The sequence below is a fragment of the Prionailurus viverrinus genome, chromosome B2, assembly GCF_022837055.1.
Source record: "Prionailurus viverrinus isolate Anna chromosome B2, UM_Priviv_1.0, whole genome shotgun sequence".
NCBI classification, from domain to species: Eukaryota; Metazoa; Chordata; class Mammalia; order Carnivora; family Felidae; genus Prionailurus; species Prionailurus viverrinus.
In genome coordinates this window covers 6725319-6746203 of record NC_062565.1, presented here as the reverse complement: position 1 = coordinate 6746203, position 20885 = coordinate 6725319, and positions in this window count along the sequence as shown.

Genomic DNA, 20885 nt, shown 5'->3' with positions numbered 1-20885 from the left:
ATATATATATATATATACACACACACACACATATGTACATATATTACTTGGGAGTTTTTCTGGGCTATACTATTATGAGAATTTCATATAGAAAAAGTGGGTATATCACACCAGAATGTCAGGGGGGTACACAGCCAAAGAAAGAGGGCAGAGAGCCCTTCAGTACACTGAAGTACTTCAGAGTGCTTCAGTACACCTGGAGTAGATTACACACGTGGGGTTTATGTTCTCAGAGCCAGAAAGCCTTGGTAATGTGCCCTCCACTATGTGACAGAGCAGGGCGACATTGGAAATTAATCATCCAGCGCTACTAAAGCAGTTCATTGAGTGCATTTGACAGCCTCCTCTCTGTATTTCTAGATGGCTGAGAATCAAGTAGTTGCACATCAAAATGTGAGTTTTTTTTTCTCGCTTCTTGGCACAGGTTCCTTATCTGTCATCATTTCATGTCTTCAAAGGCCTGAGAGATGCTGCCATCCTTGGGCAACAAAGGATGCCATGCAAAGCAGCCCAGAACTTGAGTTGTTGCAACAGATACTGTTTTATGTTTTGCCAAAGAATGGCCCCTTTTATTTCCATCATGAATGCAGCCTTTCATTCCGTCTCTAAATGTTTTCCAGTATTAAACCTAATCCTTATCTATCATTCTCTTTGGATGATAGGCCGCCCCTTCGCCTTTGGATACAGCGTAGCCGTCACCACGTAAATATGGATTTGCAAAGAGATGGAAACTCCGTGTTCTTTACTTTCCAGCTCCTGCTGATTTCTTGGTAGGGGCGGTGGGGCTGCATTTCAAGGTCAGAGTAGCTGAGCCAAGCTATTCCAAATATAAGAAAACATGCTGACGTGGAAATGAACAATTTTACCCTGTAAAAATTCTCTGCTCACGGGGGTGGAAAGATTAGAAAAGGTTGCTGGTTGAGGAAAGCCGTTAGGTAAACAGAGCAAGCAAGAAAATGCAAGATTACTTGTTCTTATGTTTGTTTCTTGAAACAGAACCCAGAAGGGCTGATGAAGGCAGAACTAAGGTAATTTATAGGAAGGGAGGCCCTTCTGCAAAGCAGTGAACGGGATTTGCTCTCTCCAGGGGTGTAATCAAGAGGGACATCCCAGAAATCCGAGGTTCGCCAGGCAAAGCTGGTACCATGTTTTCACCACCTCTGCGGTTTTCATCCTAATAAAAAGGATTCAGAATTATTCATGAAAGGTGCTTGGATGAAATATTGAAGGTGGTTCTACCCCTGCTCACATATCGAATCATTCAACACTATTGTTCTAGAGACCTGATTTTCCACAGTATGCCAGCAATTTCTACTCTTGGGGCATGCAGGGGGTCACCAAACTTCTAAATCAGGACTCCTCCCACTGAAGTCCCCGGGAGCACTCGGGTTTGTTTGCTCGGTCCGTCTGCTTGTTTTGCGGCTGCTTAGATTCACCAAGTCTTTATTTTCCCTTTTCAATACCAAGCCACTGTGCCGGTGCTACATGCAATAGATAAAGGAGGGAGAACACTCACTCTAGGGAGGTTCACAGCTAGAGGGAATACTCCAGACACAATCATAGCGGTGAAGACAGGAAAAATGCAAAGATATGAAGGATGAAGTACTGTAGAAATTTTCACAGATTTCACCGATTGATGTCCAGTCCTTTCTACTTCCCTCTTCCTGTCCCTGGTGGGAATTATCAAAACAGCGACCATTGACACGCCCAGGATGCACAGAAGAGGGATCTGTGAAGAAAGCAAGAAGCCACTAGCCTGTGCGTAGGCTAGATATGCTTTGGACCCATGTTCGGTTACTATTTTTGATTGAGAGCCTAGAAATAACCATCTGGGCAATCAGACTCTTGCATTAACATGCAATGTTGGCTAAATCCACAGGCAGCTGGCTGAGTACTGTTTCAACTGGGTACTAAGATAGGAGTAGGTCCTGACAGGCGGTAGTTAAGGGACACTCGTCTATTCTACCCATGTCAATGGTAATGATACTGTAATTCTCTCCAAAATGTGGTCCTTCTACTGTGTTTTGACAGGCTGGTTGTTATTCCCAGGGCCTGTATTATTAGCGATACACAGACTGGGTTTTGATATACATACATGCATATGCATGTGTTTATATGGCTGTATATCTTTATGGAAGAATTCATGGAAGTCAGTCATCCCTATTTATCGCATACACTTATGAGAAGCACTTTCTCGTGTGATGTAGAAAAATCTGGAAAACATTTTAAGAACAGTAAGTCCAGGTGAGGTTGATTCATTTATTTTCCAGAACCTGACTTTGTGTTCCTACCAAATAATTCATAGGGACCAGACACAATCTTAATAATTTCTGGGTCTTTAGTTCTGTGATTCCTTCTTTCTAAACAGCACATGAAAACAGTGTCGAAGACACACGGACGGGATTAGCGGTTAAGAGCATAAGCTTTGGTGTCAGGTTTACTTTAAATACAACTGCAGTTTCTGCCACAGAAGAGTTCTATGACCCCGTGGAATTTATTAAATCTCTTTGGACTTCAGTATCTGTCACTGACAAATGGGAAATTGTATTACTGATCTAACCCCGTAGAGTTGCTGTATGCATTGACAGGGGCAAGGCGTGTCAAACATTTGCAGAAGTCATGATAGAGAATGATTATTACAGAAATGTTAGCAGCTATTATGGTGATAATTATGAAAGTAGTAAAGACTGAAAAAAAAGTAAGTCAGCAAAATGGAGGAAACTTGATTTCTTCGACTGACTGGTCTGAAAATTGTTGGCTGGATAATTTTCCCCGTCCTGGGGAAAGGGAAGTAGTGCATTTCTTTGCAAAGTATACAGGTAAGTGAGGAGATATTTGGGTTAAATCACCGAATTTCTATTAGCCCTGATTATTCCCACAAATGACTCTGGGTTTTAGGTAAGGAAACATGCATTATTTTAATACGTCATTAGCAGTGGTGTGTGTGTGTGTGTGTGTGTGCGCACACGCACGTGCACGCGTGTGTGTAAAATCATCCTGGTACTTATGTGTCCATGAGAAAGAGCCAGGGACTATGGGTACCCTCCAAGGCAAGAATTTGTGTTCAAATATAGGCTCTAATAGCATCATTGTGGGCGAGTTATTTAAACTTTGCAGTCTCCGTTTACTTCTTTGTGCAGTTAGAGCTTTGGCTATTAAATTGTCTCTGCTGTAACACCATCATGGAATTCTATGACTCTTTGTCAAAAATGGTCCCATGAATGAAAACCTCTGCACGAAGAGATGGACTAGGATGAATTTCAATCTTGTCCGGTCCAGTGTTTCTCAACTTTCTCAAACTATCATTGGAAATCGCAAGAGTCCAGACAAGGTCGACTCAGTCAGCAACCTCACCACCTTCCAGCCAACAATATTCTGTTCAAAGCAGTGGCCCTCCAGCCACCCCATGCAGTCCCAAACCCAACAGAAGTACACTAGGAACCAATCATGTGTCAGGTGCTATGCTTGATACTAGGAAACTAAGACAGAACAGATACATCATCCCAGTGAGCAAGACACTTAATATTTATGTATTTTAAGTGCTAGGAGAGCATGAAGGAAAAGTACTAAACATTCCTGGTAAGGGCTGATAACTTTCCACGTAGATGTCCTTGTCAATGAGGTGATGACGGGCTGGTAGACATTCCCAAGCATAGAGAGCAACACTTGCAAAGATACAAAGGGATGACAAGAGTTGATGCACTCGGAGAACAGCAAGGGCTTCATTACTGTGGAAGGGAATTGAACACATTGGCTGAGGACAGACATGCTGTCAGATGGTCTGGGTTCGAGTACTGGTTCTGTCACCTGGTTAGGTGAAATGCTCAACAGATTATTTAACCTGTCTGCTTCCATTTCTTCATCTGGAAAACGGGAATGATAAGGTGTGGTGAGGATATGTTTTTGGAACATACTCTGTAAGTGGCTCTTTTTAGTAGCACGAAGCAGAGAGGGTTAGTGAGACAATAGAGAATGGACAGACTGGGGTGGAAGACAGCAACCTGATCATAACGAAAGGCTGTTTCATATATGCTTTGCCAAAAAGGGTGTTTTATATGGTGCTGATGGGGAGTCGTTACATGGTTTACAATGGAGAATCTGGTGGCCATTTTCATAGCATGGCAAAGGGTACACAAGGAAAAGGGAAAATTGAAGGAAAAGAGTCATTTTGTGGGGAAAAAAATGAGTTGTGAGATATGTCAATGTTCTGGCTTAGGTGACTGAGTGAATTGTGGCCATCAACACCCGAGGAGGAGGAACAAGTTATTGGGAAATTGATCAGCTTTGTTGCATTGGACGGTGGCCATGGACATCAGCTGGACATGTTTCGTGAAGGCTTCAATACAGAACAGCATCTCAGAAGGAAGTCTGGAATGATGCTGTCCAACATTAGCCTAATGGAAGCTTCAAATGCAAAATCTGTAGTAGCCACTCGAAAGAAAAAAATGTAATGAAATAGGTGACATTAATCTTAATTATATATTTGATTTAAGACAATAACTCTAAAACGTTATTTTAGATCAATGTAATCAATACAAAATCATTAACAAGACACACTGCTTTTTTTTTTTTTTTTTTTTGCTAAGTCTGAAACTCAGTGTATACGTTACGCTGAGCAACCTCAAGCCACATTTCTAGGGCTCAGAAGCCACAATGTGGGTCAGGGACTGCCATGAGGACGGTACAGTTTTAGAACATAGTAATGGATAGAATTTATCTAACAATTATTAGTTGAGAGATTCCAGGCACTGTGATAGGAGCTGAGAATTCAGTGGTGAACAAACAGACACCGTTTCTTCTTCATTAAACTTTCAAGTTATTAGAGGATCGGGCTTCCCTTAGCATAAAAGTTCTCTTTGTGCACATTAGAGAAAGATGTGGCCTCTGGGCAGAGCTGCCCCACTCCTGGGATCACGGAGTGTAGAAGACGTCTCTCTGCCTCTTCACCTCTTCTGCTCTGAAGGTCTGCATAGAACAGAGTGCACCAGGACACCAGTGGGGACTCTGCAGGGGAAACAGACACTTACAAGTCATTGAAAGCAAACAGGCTGAGTATTGTTACGGAGGAAATTCTTGCAAGAGGGACTCGGTTGTGCAAAAGTCAGAGAAGCCCACCCTGAAGCTGAAGGGTGACCAGAAATAAGACCAATGGAAAGATGAGAGGGTAATTTTCAGGGTGGCTCATGGAATGAGGAGAAGTTCAGGTCACATGTGGGAGGGAAGGGTTGGTAGGGCATGAGATTGGAGAGTCCAGGGGCCCCTCTGAAGGGTGGATTCGAGGAGCAAGGAGCAGGCAGACTTCTGGGCACCGATAGCATCCGTGGTCACCTCTGAAGGGGTTGAGTACAGGAGCAGTTAGAAATACAGGACAAAACCCAGAGTCAGGGAATGTCGCAAAAGACGCTGAGAGAGAGAACATACGGTCTGTGAAAGGGGGCCAATGGTGGACGAACAAATGGAGAATGAATGACAGAAGATACTTCAAAGAAGGCTAGCCATTGGGAAGTGAATGAAGGAACTAATGCCATTGCAAGAAGAAAAGTTGTTTGCTGTCTTCTTTTGGTTTTGTCCTTACTCATAGGACACCAGCGCATCTCTAAAATGTCTATTTCCCTCATTCACTCTCCAGTGCTACTACACCAAAGCAGAGAAATGACCTACGGAAAAGATTAATCTTGCATTCATTCAGTAAATACTGTTGAGCACCTACTTCGGGCCAGGAGCGACACCACGGCTACAACGAAACGGCGGATTTGTTGATAATTGATTGTGTGTCAGTCTCTCTTCCCACGTTTTGACAAGTATCCCCTCATTTGCTCTCCCCCAGATCCTCCTTGGTTACAAACCATTACTTATCCCGTCTTACCGATGAGAAAAAACTGAGACTCGGAGAAATTAAGTTGGTACCTAGAGGCACGTGGTTGTGTCAGCAGGGCCTGCTGGTTCTGGAACACCTGCTCATAACCACCATGGCACCGGCCGACATTAAGACAATCCGAGGATTTGGTCCATTATCACTTCTTGTTGCGACTTTGGTCAAAACTCTTTTCTTTTTTTTTTTTTTTCAACGTTTTTTTTAATTTATTTTTGGGACAGAGAGACACAGAGCATGAACGGGGGAGGGGCAGAGAGAGAGGGAGACACAGAATCAGAAACAGGCTCCAGGCTCCGAGCCATCAGCCCAGAGCCCGATGTGGGGCTCGAACTCAACGGACCGCGAGATCGTGACCTGGCTGAAGTCGGACGCTTAACCGACTGCGCCACCCAGGCGCCCCGGTCAAAACTCTTTTCTTGAAATTCCTCTCTAATTAACCCAAACGTCCCAGGGCACTGAATTTACCTTTGTCACGATTCTTCCTTCGAGTCGCTTACGTTGTTTTCATCAGCTATTGCAATGTGGTGTTCCAAGTTCACTTCCACGTGGATGTCGTACCAAGTCTTTATCATTGCTGGTTTAGCACCTGGTAGCCATCGGGACCCTTCCAACTCTAAAATTTCCCAACTTTCTTTTTTTTTTTTTTTTTATCATTTTAATGGGAGGGTCACATAGGGTTAGTTTCTCTACTGATACAGTCTTGACGTTTGAATCATGGCTGGGTAGAGCACCATCTCTCCTGCGACTTTCTCTTTAAGATCCTTTCTCTCCTCTCTCCGTCTAGTCCCGACAGTGCTGATGAGATGACCAAAGGTGCCTGGCCTGATGCCAACTGTTATAGAAAACATGAGCAAGGTATCACCAGTGTTTCACAGAGACCTACATTCTAAAGGATCTCATCAGAGCACAAGAGCTCTTCCAGATAATTAGTAATTGGTCCTCACAGCACCCCTGGGAAGTGCCTGGGTACGCAGCAAAGATACACAGAGCGTAAATGAGCTTTTCCGGAGTGCAGGACAATTTCCTCCTCAGTGAAATGGGGACAATTATAGTGATCCACCTTACAGGGATGTCAATTATTCACAATCTAAAAGCCCTGGGAATTATAACCTGTACTAGGAATACGTACACACAGCACACTTGTATTGGACTTAATTGACATTCTCCTTTCCCATACCCCACTATCTACAAATCACACCACAATGACACCCCTGGGTTTACCTTGGGTCCTGGTTATTGACATGGAGCCTGTCCCTCTGCATCAAAGATCTGCCTGGATCACACCAGAGGATAGAAGAACAAACCTGCCAGGTGTCGATGAGCCCATGACAAGCAACCTAAATGGAATTCTGACAGGCCTTCACAGCCTCGTCCATAAACATAATTAATCAACACAGAATGCACACTCAGTAAGCTACAAGTAAAGCGGAACACAGAGTGTAAGGCTAAAGGGAAAAGCCAACAGATCTCATTGGATGGTAGGAATTGTAAAAGCCCACCTGAATGGAGAAGGCACGAATGGAATATTCCGTATGAGCCCCCCTCAATGACTGCCTCCAATGTCCCCTCCCCCATCTTTGGACCCTGTTTGTTTGGGCCTTTGTGTCTCCCTCCTCTTTTCCATCCTCGGCCCCCACCACCAGGGTGATGAATTGAAATTGTGAGCCCCGGGCAAGGAATCTATCCTATATGTTATTTTGATTCAATTAAATCTGAAACACAGTTACAAAAACAAAGCCATTTCTGCTTCAGTGCTCTTCACCTGTGGTGACTGTTTATGCATTTCATTGTTGGCACATTTACCGTTGGATTCCTTCCATTTTGTCTGTTTGCACATTTCTTTATACACTTCCTCATTTCATGCAGTGGCTCTGATTTTACTTGTTCTTGCACAGACTGGTGAATTGTCCTCTGCAGAGGTCACTGCAGGACTGACTCTAACATAATACATGTAAATAACAATTTTAGATGAGAGAAATCTCCCATATTTTACACCGACTACCTAAATCCCCAGCTCGCCTGAAGAGATGTGGGGCAGGGATGTAGTCCAGCAGGTGTAGAAGGGACACTGAAGATAAAGGAAAAGAGGAGGAAACTGAATGATCATCAGATACAGTCAGAAGCAAATGAAAATTCATAAGCCATCCAAAGACATGTCGTTCAACATATAAGTTAGACCAACTCTTGCTAGGAAATACCGGTACCTAATGCTTTTTATCCCAAAAATATGCAGCGAAGTACTTTCAACTTGGACTTTTTTTGAGGGCAGAGAAAAGCCAATGGTATCACCTCTATGATTTCCAGAGAAGTTGAAAAAATTGAAACAGATCATCTCTTGCTATCGAAAAGGAGGCAGAAAGAGAGGGCTGGGGAAATTAGAGCCAATAGGTCTTGGAACAATTGCACAAACTCCTCAAACCTAAGCGACTAGAAAGTTCCATGGTTTTCATTAGTTGAACGCTTGCCCCACCATTGTAAATCTGACCCTTGGTTGATTGCCCACATAAAGGAAAAACTGGTTCGGTGACCAAGGGAGAAATTTTTATATTTATCTTGGGAAAAGCAGGAGTGACTATCCACATTTTAATTCTAAAGCTGCACTGAATAATAATAATAATAATAATAATAATAATAATGCCCTAAAAATACAAAGCAAGTTACAAATACAGCAAGCAATGATTTCCAGAACTCTCTTTCCAAATGCAACAATGTGACTGGAAAATCATCCATTTCGGAGCTAAACAAAGATTTGTTCCTTCACATTAAGTGAGAAAATAGATCGTGCCAACCCCAGAAATCAACACTAACTCTGTTGTGAGAGCTTAAGAAAATTTTTCAGCAGCTCAGGCCATTGATATTGAACAAGAGGAAATTTAAAGCATTCCACCCAGAGCTCACAGTGGTGTCCACAGTGTGTATGGAGATAGACACGCATACATTCGAGAATAGTTAGGCTCGGAGTAAGCTTGTCAATGCTGATTTAAAAATACTCTGTCAAGCTGTTAGGAAATGCCTCATTATGAAGAGAAACTCTGCTTTGGGGTGGTTGATAAAAACAAACACAGTAGTTAAACTTTATAGATTAATGCTTTCTTGATATTTTGTGCAGTACTTTAAAGACAAGTTATTGTTGGAGATATGAGCATGTAGAAACCAAGAAATATATTAACTTATACAACAGAAATGCATAAAACATAAATTTATATAAGTACCAAGCTACAATGTATTTTTGTGCCTGAATTGTCTAATTTAGGTATTTACATATTTTAAAGTTGCTGTCAGTCTTCCCTATCAGTTTTGTGCTGTATAAATCTGGTGAACGAAGGACCCAGGGCATTCATATATTATTTATTCATTTATTTGCAAGATTTGTCTAGCATACAGTCTCCAAATAGCTAACAGCATTTTGCCAGGGTTTAGCATTGGGACCTTGGAAACAAGCAAGTAAGAAATTTCTTCAGCTCTTTGGGTCTTGTGGCTATGTAGCAGGACAAAACAACATGGATTTAATTTAATGAATCTCAATTAGAAAAAAAAAGATTAAGGGATAAGAGAATTTAAGCATTTTTTTAAAGTTTACTTTCAGAGAGAGAGAGAGAGAGCGAGTGAGCCAGGGACAGGCAGAGAGAGAGAGAGCAGGGGAGGGGCACAGAGAGAGGGAGAGAGAGAATCCCAAGCAGCCTCTGCACTGCCAGCACAGAGCTTGATGTAGGGCTTGATCTCACAAACCATTAGATCGTGACCTGAGCTGAAATCAAGACTCAGACACTGAACCGACTGAACCACCCAGGTGCCCCATAATTTAAACATTTCTCTGCCTGACTTATTTCACTTAGCATAATGCCTTCCAGTTCCATCCACATTGCTGCAAATGGCTTGATTTCATTCTTTCTCATCGCCAAGTAGTATTCCATATATATATAAACCACAATTTCTTTATCCATTTGTCAGTTGATGGACATTTGGGCTCTTCCCATAATTTGGCTATCGCTGAAAGCACTGCTATAAACATGGGGGTACCTGTGCCCCTATGCATATGGGATATATGTGCACTCCTGTATCCTTTGGATAAATTCCTAGTAGTGCTATTGCCTGGTCACAGGATAGTTCTATGTTTAATTAAGTCAGTCAGAGAAAGACATATCATATGTTTTCACTCATATATATATATCTTGAGAAACTTAACAGAAGACCGTGGGGGAAGGGAAGGGGAAAAAATAGCTGCAAACAGGGAGGGAGGGAGGCAAGCCACAAGAGACTCTTAAATACAGAGAACAAACTGAGGGTTGATGGGGGTTGGGAGAGAGGGGAAAATGGGTGATGGGCATTGAGGAGGGCTCAACCTGTTAGGATGAGCATTGGGTGTTGTATGGAAGCAATAAACCATGGGAATCTACCCCCAAAACCAAGAGCACACTTCACAGAGTGTACGTTAGCCAATTTGGACAATAAATTATAATTTAAAAAATTAAAAATTAAAAAAAATTTAAACACTTCTAATTCATATTCTGAAGAATGATATTTCTATGTCACTAAAGATACCAAGATGATGTTAATATTGGATGTAACAGCCTGATAAGACACTATCCTTGGCTGGAATCGATGCTGACTGTATTTCAAGGGAGGTTTACAGTCAGGTGATAAAATGTTTACAGGCCTAAACACAGCAATAGCAGAAAAATTCTGATTCATCCATCCACCCATTCGTTCATTCATTATGATAAGGGGTCTCCAAGGATTTGTTTTTGGTCCCCTGAGAGCTCTGTTTCTCACAGTTGTCTCTATCCACCTGTTCCCTCCAGTGCCTCTCTGAGTGATCTTTTAAGTAAATATCTCAGGCTTGTATATACATCAAAGTCTCAACAGTCTAGTGTTATAGAATGTCATATGTGGGTTGAAGGATGAGATTTGGGGGCCCAGATTGATAAAAGGGGATGGCCAGTGTCATATCAGTTAGCTGCAGATCGGAGGTAGATTCCTAAAGTCTCATTCTCATGCAGATTCCTCCAGCAAAACTTCTTGTGTTCATTAGGGAACAAACATGGGTACAGTGTCGCCTTGTAAAGTCAGTGCTTACATCCAAGGTCAATGCTGGGGGTCTGTGCATATCCCATAGAACTGTTTGAGTTTAAATAGCTCTTTCAGGATCAGGAGGCCCCATATCCCACTTGGATGTTTCCTCTAAAACGAGTGGGAAACAGAAGTTTTGTCCAAGGGGTTTCCTGTGGAGAGAAAAACATGGTCACCGAATCACTGGGTTTTAGCACCATTTTAAAGAGAGCTGGGGGGTTGGGTCATATGCTTAAAGAATAATTGAAAATACTTGAGGCTCTCTGCACCAGATGATCTCACAGGCCTTTCCAGCCTTACCTCTGTGGCTATGGCTCACCGGACAATGCCAATGCCTTGGAACGACTTCAAACCATGTCTTTTCAATGACAGCCTGAGTTCACAGGACCTCCCTGTGACAGCAGCCAAGTGATCTGGCCCGGGTTTTTGTTCCATGCCTGAACTCATTCTTTGCTGATAAAGTTATACCCATTCTGTTGCCAGGTTCCGCACCCTGCAGTTCTCCCAGGGATCCCACAGCTGGCTATGGCTCGCACTCAGTGCTGCTCTATTGGAGCTGTTATGTGGAACCCTGGTACCCCAACCAAGGCTTGTATATCTCTACCTGCTCCTCCCTGAAAATTGGGCCTCCAAGGAAATTAGCAAGGATGTCAAATTTTCTGAGGTTGCATGTGCTCAAACCACAAAGCGATGTTTTCTCCCTACATTTATTACATGAAAGGTTTTGTGTCCAAAGAATTGTTCTGGGGAAGCTTCTTTCCTGTCACCCCTTCCTTCGTCCTGATGTACGTCTTCTGCAGCACATAACACACGGCAGCCAAGTGGAAGGAAGCTGACTGCGTCTTAGAAGGTGTAGCTCCAACCCTGCCATCAGCCATCTGCTTGCATTTAGGCAAGTCTTTAACATCTTTTTGAGTTGCAGTGTCCTCATAACAAGCTGAAGAACGTCCATCTACCAAGTGGGAAATATGTGTCATAAGAGAGTTTGGAAAAATATTTTACAGGGCTATCTATGAGCCGACCAGCACAAGTACAGAGCTGTGTGAAAGTTAAAAATGTCATTGCTGTTCATTTGGTCCTTCCTTTCTCCTCCTCTCTATTTTGGCTTTTGTTGATTTCTCTTAATAATTCAACTTGCTTGAATGAACGAATCGCAACTATGCCTTGGGAACTATGATAGGTCCTGGGGCTTTCTTTAAATAGCTGGTGATCCCATGGAAGACACAGCAGACTAGACATTACCTGTTGAAGACCCCAATGAAGATGTCTATACGGGCTTCGTCATCATCAAAGACTTCCTGGATGAGTTGATCTTTCACGGGAGGGGTGAAGGGACAAAAAATGCAGGCGAAGATGGCAAGTTTAAGAAGCAAGCAAGCCTACCTCCATCAACAGGGGACCATGTGTACAGAAGCTCGGGGGTAAAATAGCTTTGAGGATTTGGGAATGTGAACCGGCTCCTTATTGCTGCAGCACAATGGAGTGGTGAAGACCAGGGGGGCGGCAAGAGGCTAGAATGGCACTCAGGGCCCTTTCTAGTCACAGGGAAAATCTCGGGCTTTGTCCAGGGCTTGAGCAAACAGCGATCTGTCGCTGCTCACGGTGACTGTCTCAAGAGAGATCGAGTTGGTGCCGTGGATGTGTGCAGACACGCGGGTCGTGTGGACCAGTCGCTATACAATAGTTTCTATTTTGAGATCATCCAGATTTGCAACCTCCCACCCCCATATATATACATTAACTGGTTGGGCCATGTCCTTCAGCATGATTTAAGTTTTAATCCATCTCAAAATGGGAGTAATTCGAGTTGCTAAAAATCGGTAGGTGTTCAGGGGTCTGACTCGAATGATTGATGGGATTAAAATCCAAATGCGAGGAAACGGAACTCCACACTCTAAAACCACAAGCACGATGGCCATTAAATTGGACGTGGCAGGGCAGTTTTGTAGTCATTATGTGATGGACCAAAAAGGTACGGCAACCAAGATTGTCATTCCATGGTATTTATTTTAAAAAACTGAAGGAGGAGCACCTGGGTGGCTCAGTCGGTTGAGCGTCAGACTCTTGACTTCGGCTCAGGTCATGATCCCCAGGGTTGCGGGATCAAGCCCTGTGTTGGGCTCTGTGCTGAGTGTGGAGCCCTCTTGAGAGTCTCTCTCTCTCTCATCCTCTGCCCCTCCCCCCCCCGACTCCTGCTCACATGCTGTCTCGAAAATGAAAATAAATAAGTACATAAATAAAATAAAGGCTTGTGACTTTTATTAAAAATTTTCAGTCCCTGTTTCTGTAACTTGGTGGTGGTATTAACAGTGTTTTATGGACCCAGGCAGTAAAGGTTCCTGATGTGCTCTGTCCTTATAGACTCTCTGGTCTTCCTTCTCCTTCGCAAACCCCCTCTCCCTCCCCCTCCTCCTTTTGCTCTTTTTTGCAAGTAATCGTTTTTTTCTTTCTTTTTTTCTTTTTCCCCATGCAACCTTTGGCACTGATTTTGTCAGGCCTTCAGAAATCATTTCAAAGTCTCTTCTTGCTTATTTTTGGAGACAGAGTTTCACCCCAGGGGAATTAGTTTCCTGACCTCTCCCGGTTGCTAATAACTAACACACCCACTTGAACCCACATCTATGCAATTATGGTTTACCCATAATCTTTGGAAATTAGTTAAAATTACTTAAAAATATTTGTCTTCTATTTACGTGGGAATAACAACCTAGGTTCACTTCCTGGTGTTTTCTCCTTCAGGTTAAACTGAACCATTTCTTTTTTGCTTCATGCTCAAGGAGACCTGCGACACCTAATTTTAAGACTTTGCTAACCAGACACCCATGTAGAGGTACGTAACGATTTTTCATTTGAGACCAGTACCCATGTAGTTAGAAGCATCTTTTACTTCTCAGGAAAGCAATTAGTAGTAACATTAAATCCAAAGGTCCTTTTTATTTTTCTTTTTTAATAACAAGAGTTTTTACCGTGCTCTTTCTGTTTGAAACTACACTCAGTGCTCTGCAATTTATGTTTTAGCTTCCATAATGTTAGCGAGATATTAATATATGCATGAAGAGTTGCAGTGAACGTAATTACAGTGGCAAAGTGATAAACACAAAGCTATTCTGCCTGGTAATATTATGTATTTAACAGGTTTATTTGTTCAACAGTTTTAACTTTAATTATGTTTTGCCATTTGGGATTTTTAGACATGTAGCCATCATAGCCCTTCTCTGGCTATTAGTCTAAGAAGATTGCATTCGTTATAAAAATAATCTGTATTTGTTTATTTAATTTTTTTTCATAATGCCTTACAAGTAAACTAAAAAATGACAACTTTCTTTGCTGCTGGTGTTCTGTGCCTCATTTGGATGCTAAACACATAGGTTTCCATTCCTACGTGTCGCAGGGGAAGGTGCCGAATCGGGTTCTGGCCCCAGGCCTGCGGGGTCTCAGGAGCTGTGCTGGCTTCTCTCACACAGACTTGGCGTTCGGTGTTAGGTGTCCCCCAGACGCTGGCTCCAGAGCACACTGGGACAGTCCAGTGCTTTGGAAAGCACACTAACGAAACATGAACAGGCAACATGGCCCGTAGCTGATGGATGGTTGCAGAGGTCCAGCCTTCCTAACGGCTAGGGTAGGCCTTCTGTGCTCAGCCACAGCAGAATAGTCTCCCTGCAGTTCACCCCTGTGGGCAGCGAAGAGGAGATTGGCGTACCCCCCAACGGGGTGAATTTGTAGGAACGTAATGGACCCACGTCACGTCACTGAAGTTGCGAGAAACGTACTGGTTTCTGTTTTGCAAATTGACCAGTATATGTTGTGCTCGTTATTTTGGTGCTGCTGCAGAATGCAGCGTATGCTTCAGGACCAGACGCCTTTTTCTGCCCCAGATGACTGTTCAGGCACCTTCCTCGGCAGTCCTCTTTAGCTGAGACAAATTATTTCTGCAGTAAAGTCTTTCGATAAAAGCAGGTTTTTTTCCCCTGTCTGGCCTCATGGCACATTTTACTTGGCTTGCATCGTGTTGTCGCTGGAGGTGTAATGTACCTGCAGTCAGGTGCACAGATCTTGGGTGTACAGTGTGACAAATCACACTCGTGTGTGTGGCCATGCCTCTCAGGATGTGGAGCAGCAGGATACCCCACGAGCCTCTCTCATGTCTCCCTCTCAGGACTCCACCCTTCCCCCACGTAGCGTGCACAGAGGTATTTATTTAGGTTTTGATAAAAAGCAGATTTAAGGTTAAAGAGATAGTGACAACTTCCTGATGACATATCGTTATTAATTTTATTATCTGGGCATCACGTGTTTAAGTACAGTTGTTCATCCCTGATAAATACAACTGCAAAGCACCGTGTGCCAGAGGAGACAAAAGTTCTTCCTCATTCACTCATTAAACAAACATTCATTGTCATACGTAAAATGCATTAGTTGCAGGAAATAGATTAAAAACCAAAAAAAAAAAAAACCACCCAAAACAGAAAAGCAAACAAAAATGCACCACAGACCTTGCCCTGTAGGGTTCTGTAGTATGATCCTTTGGCTGTTACTTTAACCACGGTTGCAAACGTGTGTGTGTGTCACATACACATACACATATTCACACACAGACATGCACCCACACACACACTTGAAGTTGTTATTTATTTTACTCCTTTTCTCCTCGTACATAAAACTCAAAGAAACAGAGACACACACACACACACACGCACACACACACACACACACACAAAGGAAGATCAGATGATATGGTCAGTATGTTGGATGAGCCAGGTCAGTGGCTTCCATGAGGTCAAAAGCATTCTTCTGCTCCTGGTAGATTTACTCTGGTGTCTTGGGGATGCATCTTGTTGCCTTAGGACCAGCTTCTCCCTCTTCAGCTTGGTACTTCATCTGGACCACAAGCTTGGTTCTTGCTGACCTGTCTCCTGGAGTGAGTTTCCATTGTCTCTTGGTCCACACTCTGAACCGGACACACCGTCTCCTCAGACGAGTCTGGCTGCTGGCACCCGTGTTGGTTACACCTCACTGCTCCTTCGACAAAAGTAAAGTTCCAATTGTGGGCCTTTGCTGTAACAAGATTCCCTTGGCATAAATATTTGCATTTATAATCAGTTTTTCCACGTCCCTTGATTCCACCAGAAAATACAACATTTTCTTTGTAAATTCTCTTTCCTTGGAAATTTCCATGGAATTCTCTTGAAGGATTTCTTTAGGACTTACCAGGTTGGTAAGTCAATGATTATTTTTTTTGGTCTTGAATTGAGTTTTCTTTTAATACCCTTGAAGTAGGATGCTCGATGGTAGAACTCCTGTTATGAGAACATGGACCTTTAATATGGCCAGCAATCCCCAATTACTAACACACACACACACACACACACACACACACACACACACATGCTCATGCTTATGTACACCTAATGGCTTTACAACTTTTGCAATAGTTGTTTAGCTATTAATTATTCTCTCAATTTTAAAGTGGAGATAGGACCCCACCATGAACTTCTCAAGCTTTTTCCCTTCACAAATTTAGCTTCAGTTTGAAAGGAAATGTAATTGATGAAGCCCTTGCTGTGTATCATGAGTTACGGGTATCTAGCATGGATTAAAAGGAAAGAAACAATAAAATATCATAGGAATGTGTGTGTGTGTGTGTGTGTGTGTGTGTGTGTGTGTGTATACATGAAGAAAAGCATCAGTCTGGACTTGGAGTGTTTAATCTACCAAAGCTTTGTTATTCTCTTTCCTGTTTGTACCAGTTTGAATTATTTGGCTCTGTTTGGTTCTATGGCAGGATATTTAGTTTCGGAATAGAAGAAATTGAAGCTTATTCATATACATGCAAGAATATCATGCTCATTCAATCATATAGAGATAGAAAGAGTAATCCAATGGAAATAATTTCTTCCCCCTATTCTTGTGCTTTTCCTAAGCTTTTAGGGTATGAGGGTATGATCTACTTCTGCCTGTGGTATCATCTTAGACTTTTTGATACTCTGGAGGATACTCCACAGCTGAGCCTACAAAATGACGACTTCCTTCTTGTTGGTGGCACTCTGTCATTGCTGATGTCATAGCTCGCCCTTCTTCCATATGTGGGAGGTGTATCATGTATGGGGTATACCTGGTGCATAAAAAACACCATGCTGATCACTTATTCATCTCACCTTTGAGCCTTCTTTTTGGAAAATAGGTATTCTATGAGAAATAGAATTTCAAAACCTAGCAAAATAATACACAATGATTAAGAAAAACTACGTGTTGGTGGAAAGTCCATTCTTGCTTAATTTTGTAAAATGTAGAATTTGCTTCTGGCATTGGGTTGGTATTTTGTAGAACATAACAGAGCCATAGATATTGCCTTCATGTGTCTTCAAAATCTTCTTTTAGAAGCCGGATGTCTTGGGGCGCCTGGGTGGCTCAGTCAGTTGAGTGCCTGACTTCAGCTCAGGTCATGATCTCACAGTTCGTCAGTTTGAGCCCCACATAAGGCTCTCTGCTGTCGGCACAGAGCCCACGTTGGACCCCCTGCCCACCCCCTGGCCCTCCGCTTGCTCTCTCTCTCTCTGTCTTGAAAATAAATAAAAACATTTTATAGTGAAACACAAATCCATAAAACCAAGAAAAGTTTTTAGGAAACTATAGAATGTCATCATTTTTGTGTTTTGCACCATCCAACATGTGCAGTGTGTATTTCCGGGTACGACAAGCATGCAGACAGTATCACCAATTCCTTAAAAGGCTGCCGAGTGTATGAGATTCATGAGCAATAATGACCAGACAAAACTCGTTACTTTTGTGCTCAAGTCTTAGCATTTTAACTCAATACAGCTTGGTTTGCCCTAAATGGTTTTGCATGTCCTGGTTAAAATTAGAAAGAGCATGAAAGTGATTTGAGTGGATTCCTACAAAATAATGTTAATATAAGTCCCTCCCACTGGTAACTAATTGATATTATAAGCAGAAAGTATATTTATACTATCAAAACTAAAAATATTATCCAACGAGTTTTTACTGAGTAAATTTGGCTTAGTTGGCTGACTTCAAAGTTGAGTCTAAAGGAAGCGAAAGGTTACATCCTTCAGATCAAATAACACAGGTCATGCCTGTGAATAAAATGAAGTATGTTGACTTGATGGCATTGACCTTATAACAAGTTAATAATGAAAAACTGGCTGTATCTAGAATTTAGCAGCTCTTAATAATAGAGTTATTATTAACTTGTTAATAATATGTTCATTCATATATTTTATCTTAAACACAATTACCAGTCTCATTATTCTCAGATAAAACAATGAGCTTTTGAGAAAGCTACATGGCATTGTCCAGAATTAAAGAAAGATTTTGAACATCATAAGCAGATAACCAAAAGCATATCCACACTTCATAAGTTACTCTGTGCCCTTAAGGTCCAAAAACTTAAGGCAAATTTATGTTACAGAATCAACACACAGTTTCATTGTAGAAATTACTTTCAATTTTTGAGTAACGTATTTAAAGTATCATGTTCTCAGAAATGTATATTTTTAAAAAGATAAACAGTCACTGGCTTAACTGTTTCCAATTATTCCTGTGACTGCTTGGAAGTTTATCCATATGGTTTTCCACATTACCATTTGATGTTTAGACATGAGATTATTGGAATAATTCTGTGAAAAAGCATAGACAGCTGGACTTTTGGGAAGAGTAACTAAGGGATTTATAAGGTAGATAAAAAGTAAACATGGCCTGAATCTCCACACAATCCCAACACATTCCTGTCTCCTTTGAATTTTTTTTTTTTAGTGTTCATTTATTTTTGAGAGAGAGGGAGAGAGAGAGCACAAATGGGGTGGGGGTGCAGAGAGAGAGAGGGAGAGAGAGACACACAGAATCCGAAGCAGGCTCCAGGCTCTGAGCTTCAGCACAGAGCCCAACGTGGGGCTCGAACCCACAAGGTGTGAAATCATGACCTGAGTTGAAGTCAGACGCTTAACCGACTGAGCCACCCAGGAGCCCTGATTCCTGTCTTCTTTGTAGGGCTGAGGACACTTAGGGAATCTGGGGGCAGTGGCCTGTGTCCACAGTTGTTGGTTTGTCTAGCTCTGTTAAACATGAGTTGTCAGTCTGGAATGCCAGTCTGGAATGTCAGTGTTCAGGAAGCAGTCATTGTGTAAGAGACATACAAAAGGTGGGATAGTCAGGGTCCGGTTGCAGGTGGTCGGGATGTTGAACCACCATCCCAAATCCCTGGCTTTGCATGGTGAGGGATGTTGGGAACAGCACAGCCAGGTGGAAATGGTCTCTGGAAGCAAGCTCAAGTCCCCATTTTATCCCTTATAGGTTCTCCGACTTTGGGCAAGGCATTTAACCACTCTGAATCTTGTTTTATTCATGTTTAAAACAGGAATAGTAATGGTCTTGTCTCTTAGGATGACTAGAGAAATGAAATGAAATTTATGCTTATAAATGTTTAGCAGTATGTCTTTTATATGATAAAGACGCCAATAAATGGTAGCTATTATATTATAGCTACCCATTATGTTTTCCTGCATAGGCTATATAAAGCCTTTATGTATTTGTTCAGAGGTATGTATGTCCACAGCTTAGCTTGACATGATTTTATGTAATTAGTAGTTGCCAGCACATTTATTAGGGAGGGATTGGCCAATAAATAACATGAAATTGACCTTTGGGAAGATCTTTTGAAAATTCACCCATGGCTGAGATTTAGAGAAACATAACCAACAACCTACCTAACCATCATAGGTAAAGTCATGCCGTTAGGTATTAAGGAAGGAGCGTTGCTGGTATGGAGCCTTTCAGTATAACTTCGATACCATATACACTAGAGGATTCCCTGTAGTTATGTGATCAAATGAAGGGTAGAATAACACAGGGTTCGTTTGATACTCAACAGAATCTAGGAGAATAAGGAGTAAGAAACTCAAATTGTATGAGAAGTTTAACCAAATATAACATAGACCTGTTTTCTGATATAATGGACCTAATTTTCTTTTATGCTGGGTCATCACATCACTGGGTCAACTTAGGCACTTAGGAATTTGACTCATGTAGATAATGGCCCTCTTACAGGTAGTATGCATTTATAATGCGAACTGCTTGGGATCTTTCTGCGTACCATGTGTTGTCCCAGAGAAGGTCATGAACTACCACCAATTTATGAATATTATTTCATATTCATAAGGCATAAAATTTTTTTGAGAAGCTTGTTAGCTAGAATATGAAAATTTAGCCAATGAAAGAACCAAGGATCTAAAAGATCCGCTCAGATTTATAAAACCAATCATCGTAAATCATCGTAAATCTGTTTGCTTTGGTCAGATAGTCCATTTTGGACAAAGCGGAGTGTACCTATATTTACATCCAGCGCATAAGTGTTCCAAAATTTCAAGTTGAGTTGATTTACCTGTTTGTTTCCCCAAATTTCTTACTGAAGCAATTTCTGACTATGACCAAAACTGCAAACATGTAAGTATTGAAGTAGGACCACATGCTGTTTTCACCCAACTTAAAGCAGGAAGTGTTGGCAAGGATAGAAAATCCTTCTTGGATGGTTTCCCATTGGCTTCCAAAGGGAGTAGATAAGCAATGTATGAATACCCAAACATTTGGGTTTTTTTTTTAATCTTCACTAAATCCTTACACAAACTTTAAAAATCCTATCCACCCCTCATTTATCTACACAATATATTTGGAAACAATAAAGGAAAATCAATGAGGCATTGAGTTGGCAGGTTCGTGGAACCTGAATTCAGTGTTTGACTTTGAAAAATAGGGCTGTAGCAGAGCTGCTGAGATATCCCACTGGGAGGGGAAGCCGATGGTAAGCCGGGAGAATGTGCTGCCCTGGGTGTCTTTGGAATTGGTAGTACTCAGGTTTGTGGATGCAAATCCAGAGCAACATACCATTCGTTACTCATCCGGAACTCAGTCATCTGAGCTGATAAGG